This window comes from Epinephelus moara, chromosome 19 (assembly GCF_006386435.1).
Source record: "Epinephelus moara isolate mb chromosome 19, YSFRI_EMoa_1.0, whole genome shotgun sequence".
Classification (NCBI taxonomy): domain Eukaryota; kingdom Metazoa; phylum Chordata; class Actinopteri; order Perciformes; family Serranidae; genus Epinephelus; species Epinephelus moara.
This window is the reverse complement of record NC_065524.1, coordinates 40,916,696-40,922,435: the sequence shown is the minus strand read 5'-3', so window position 1 is coordinate 40,922,435 and position 5,740 is coordinate 40,916,696.

Below are 5,740 nucleotides of genomic sequence, written 5' to 3'. Positions count from 1 at the left end.
TGTCGTATGCTGTAAAGCCCTGTGAGGCAAATTGTGATTTGTGATATTGGGCTTTATAAATAAAATTGAAAATTGAATTAGAGTTACAAAAATGAAGTAACATTAGCGTAAAAAAAAAAGTTACTTATAAAAGACACTACTGTTAGCATAAAAAGTAAAGCAACATCAGCACATAAATCATGCTAGCATCAAAATAAAGCATCATTAGCACAAAGAAAAAAGTTTGTTATGAAATAAAGTAACGTCAGCATTAGAAATAAAATAGCATTAGTATTAAAAAATAATGTAATGTTAGCATAAAAAATAAAGTAACATAAAAATAAAGTAATATTAGCATTTAAAAAACCTGGTTGCCATGGAAACACTTTAAATGTTGCTAGAATAAAACGTAGACGCCGAGTTCTGAATGCTGCAGAATAAAAATCCTCTGACAGATGTAAAATGGCTCCTCAGTGTTTTCAGCTGAACGACGTTAAAGTAAAAGTATCAACGCACAGAAAACGTCTGTGTGACTCAGACATGTTCACTTATGACATCATGATGTGACGGTTCCTGATGCGTCAGCAGCTCATTCTCCGTTCTTCCTGTTTAAAGGTTCAAACAGTCGCAGCTCAGAGAATAAAGTTAAGTTCTTACCTTCAGCTGACGCCTCCTCCTGTTTTAATGTCACACTGCTCCTTAATATTCAGCTCAGTGTGTGTTCGCTCCCGCCGCCCTTCAACACACACACACACAGACACACACTGTGCTCCTCCGCAGGTTATTTTAAATAGTGTTTGAAGCTGCAGACGGACGACAGGAGGACCCGTCCTCCACCCGCCCTCCCTCTTCATTTAACACACTCCCTCTCTGCAGGCTCCGACACACACACACACACACACACACACACACACACACACACACACACACACACACATACTGCAGTGTAACTGTGGTGTTAAATGAATATAACCAGCAGAGAATCAGTAACACACAGAGTACACAGTGTGTGTGTGTGTGTGTGTGTGTGTGTGTGTGTGTGTGTGTGTGTGTGTGTGTGTCAGGTGTGAATGAGTGTTGATTGTCACTTTTAACACGTCAACAGTTGAAGTCAAACACGTGTGATGTCGTGAATGGAGCTGATGGTCCACGTCCTTCATCCTCTTCATCACACTGGGACATCATCTTCCTCCAGACACGTTACAGTCTCACACAGGTCTGTTTCCCACCAACATTTACACGCGTGTACACAGACACAGACAACAGACTCTTTCCTGTCACCAGTGGGTCAGAGCTGTGCGCACGGCGCTGCAGCGGACAAATACACCTTTGTGTTTTTTGTTTTTTTCTAGTGTGTCACATTCAACATCAAAAACAGGCATGAAAACAGTTTAGTAAACAGCAGCACGGAGGCCTGTGACAACTTTACAGTGGTTCCTTCTTTTTCATATCTCTAACTGATTCAGTCCTTCAGACTCGGCGCAGACTGATTTAGATCGATGTTTGAACGCTACTTGGACAGAGACGGACGGTATTTTGTGGCGGCCCGTCGTTGCATCTCACCGGTCAAGGGGCTAAAATCAACACGTTCACCTGGGCGTTCTATTTCTATCACTGCCGATCAGAGCAGGAGCCGATAAATACTTGTGACTACTGCCGAGTCTTTTGACCCGGGTGTGAGTGCTAAGTTTCCCAGATGTTAGCGGGTGTTAGTGTATTGCAGTGAGAACAGGGCGTAAGAATCATCAGTCGATTGTTCAGTTTGTGGCTGCAGCCTGTTGGTGGTGCTACAGTCATTTTACGTTTGGTTGTGTGTTTCTGCAGCAAATCTCTCAAACTACTGCACCAATCAGCCTCATACTTTGTGTGCACATGTATGACTGTATGCTCACGGACCTGTCGTTGTCACTGTGATTCACAACAGCTGAAAAACCTGTTTTTATTGAAAGTTGTGTAAACACATCCTCAATCCGATAAATATTAATGTGACGCTCTCGTCCTGATAGAACAGAAAAGACGGCTAGAAGCAGCGCTAATGCTAACACAGGCTACACATTGTTAGCTCTACATGTAGAAATAAACTGTGTAACATTAGCATTAGCATTAAAAAGATAATGTTAACATTACAAAGAAAGGTAACAATAGCATAAAAAGTAAAGTAACATTAGCATAAAATAATGTTAGCAATTAAAAATGAAATGGCATTGATATTTAAAACATAAAGTGACGTTAGCATTAAAGGAAATGTTAGCATTAAAAATAAAGTAGCATTAGCATAAGAAATAAAGTAGCATTAGCATTAAAAATAAAGTAGCATTAGCATTAAAAATAAAGTAGCATTAGCATAAGAAATAAAGTTACCATAATGAAACTACTTCTTCTTCTATTCTGTAATTGACTGCTGAATCCTCCCCCCTCTGAACTGGAGCCGCAAGTTTACAACAAAACAACAAACCTTAGCGTCTGCTGCAAGGACACGTTTTGTCCTTTGTTATGATGTTGTGATCCATGAATGTTACGAACCGCACGAGATGAAGAAAACCTCATTTTCATCATCGTCACCTCCATTTTAACAGTAAGGGAGCTGGGAGGGAAACTTCCACCAGTTTAGTTCTGTCCTTCACGCAACGTTGTACCCGGAGTGTTTCAGAAGCAGATCGTTTTGCTGCCTGATTTTTTTTGCAGATTTTGTTGATTTGGTCATTTTTCTGTGATATTTGTGTTTCTGCCCTCGGTGAGTCGTCACTCTGCAGATTTAATGTTTGTTGTTGTTTATTTCTCACTTTGTCATGCTGCAGATAAATTGAAGAATCCACTTCTGAACGACGTGGATCAAAGATGTGTGTGTGTGTGTTTTAGTTATTAAAAATATCTTCATTATTACATCAGATCTGAGACGTGCTGCGGTTAGAACATTCTAGACGATGAGCTCAGACGGCAGAACGCTGTCGTCTGATTCCATCAGTCTGACTGTGAGCTGCTGGTGTTGATATCACCTGGTGACGTCTTTTTGTCTGCAGGAAGTGTTTTGTCCTCAAGGACTCTCTCTCTCTGCCTGCTTTGTGTTCACAGCCTCGCTCGTCCTTTATCCAAAAACTGCCACATTACTCCCGTCCTGGCCTCCCTACACTGGCTTCCTCTCAGCTTTAGGATCCAGCTCAAAATCCTTGTTTTAACATATAGAGCCCTTCATAGTCAGGCACCTGAGTATCTGTCTGACCTGCTGCATGTATATGTTCCTAGTAGGACACTTCGGTCGGCCGATCACGGCCTGTTGGCAGTTCCTCGCTCTAGGCTCAGAACTAGAGGTGACCGGGCCTATGAGTCCATTGCGCCCAGATTGTGGAACGCCCCCCCCTCACAGGATTTGAGAGCCGCAGCATTTGTTGAAGTTTTTAAGAAGCACCTTAAAACCTATCTGTATAGGCAGGCATTCTTCAACTTGTCTTAAGTGATTTAGTTTTGCAACAACTGCTGCTGTTTCATTTGTGTCTCTGTATCTCTGTTCTCTCTGTGAGAAGTGCTATACAAATAAATTTTACTTACTAACTTACCCAGAATGCTTTGCTGCTTGTTCAGGACTCTGACGATCCACACAGATCTGTAACATCTGATCTGTGTTTCAGCTCCTAGCAGGCCGAGCGTGTTTGTTAGAGCATCAGATCTGACTTTAGATCAGCAGACGCCCGTCGGCCCGGCAGGCTGAGACTCGTCTTCACCTGAACAAACTTCTCCAGGTGAGACTGAGGGGGACGCCTGACAGACGGCATGCTGGGAAACAAGAGGAACTGTCTGCAGAGAAAAAGTCCTGATGTTCTGATAAGAACCTGAATATCAGCAGACTGAAGACAAAACGAGTTCCTCTGGTCTGTGAATGAGGAGAACACGTCTCCAACTGTGTTTAATACAGCCACCCGAGGGACTCCTACAGTCCCCTAAAGACCATCAGAACCACCCGAGGGACTCCTACAGTCCCCTAAAGACCATCAGAACCATGAGGGACTCCTTAAGTCCCCTAAAGACCATCAGAACCACCCGAGGGACTCCTACAGTCCCCTAAAGACCATCAGAACCATGAGGGACTCCTGTAGTCCCCTAAAGACCATCAGAACCACCCGAGGGACTCCTACAGTCCCCTAAAGACCATCAGAACCAAGAGGGACTCCTGTAGTCACCTAAAGACCATCAGAACCACCTGAGGGACTCCTGCAATCCCCTAAAGACCATCAGAACCACCCGAGGGACTCCTGCAGTCACCTAAAGACCATCAAAACCACCTGAGGGACTCCTGCAGTCACCTAAAGACCATCAGAACCACCCGAGGGAATCCTTAAGTCCCCTAAAGGCCATCAGAACCACCTGAGGGACTCCTACAGTCCCCTAAAGACCATCAGAACCACCCGAGGGACTCCTGCAGTCCCCTAAAGACCACCATAACCACCTAAAGACCACCATAACCACCTGAGGGACTCCTACAGTCCCCTAAAGACCACCATAACCACCTGAGGGACTGCTGCAGTCCCCTAAAGACCATCAGAACCACCTGAGGGACTCCTACAGTCACCTAAAGACCATCAGAACCACCTGAGGGACCTCATGATCTTCTTAGCTCCACTAGAATCACAAAAGAAACACTACAACCATCTTAGGAACCCAGAGAACCTTCTCAATCACCACCAACTCCCATAGAATCCCTAGAACCAAAAGTAGGTACCAAAGAGGCCTCTAAAATCTCCTAAAGGAACACCAGAACCACCCACATGATCCTACACAATGACCACCAGAACAACTTTTGGGGGTCTCAAACACCTAGGTCTAGAACCATCTGATAACCAGTGAAACCCTTCTCGAGGACACTGACCACTAGAACCACCTACAGAACATCCAGACCATTCTCCAGTGACCACTAGAACTTCCTTAAATAACTACAAGAACCAGTCAACTGGCCTTTAAATAAAGGACACCTACAAATTAAAAAACAGTCAAACCTCTTCAGTGATACCTAGAACCTTCTAAAGGATTTCTAGAACCATCTGAAGACACTGAAACCCTTCTTATTGACAATGACCACTAGGACCACCTGAAGGACCAGTCAAACCTCTTCTGTGACACATAGAACCTCCTAAAGGATTTCTAGAACCATCTGATGACCAGTGTAGCCCACTAGACAACTAGAACTAGAAGCACCTACGGGACATCTGGACCATCCTTGATGACCACTGGAACCTCCTCAATAATCACTAGAACCTCCTAAATTACTATGAGGACATCTCAAAGGGCCTCTAAATAAATAAAGGACCCCTAAAATCTTATTAAATGACTAGAACCACCTGAAGGACCGGTCAAACCTCTTCAGTGATACCTAATACTTTGTAAAGATTATCTAGAACCATCTTATGACCAGTGAAGCTCCTCTCAATGACAATGACCACCAGAACCACCTGAGGGACCTCCAGACCATCCTTGATGACCACTGGGACCTCCTTAAACTATTTTTATTTTTTATTTAACCTTTATTTAGCCAGGTTAGTCCCGTTGAGATTAAGAATCTCTTTTTCAAGGGAGACCTGGCCAAGACGGCCAGCAGCAAAAACACAAAGTTGCAGACAGAGACATACAGGGAGAACAAGTACAATTCACAAGCACTAAAATTTGCATAAAGAAAAACTACCAATAAATCAAAACGAGTGTTTCTGGGAGTAATTTGTACAAACAGTCAAGCTAAAAACATCGACATCCCATAGAAACTGCTTCCAAGTCC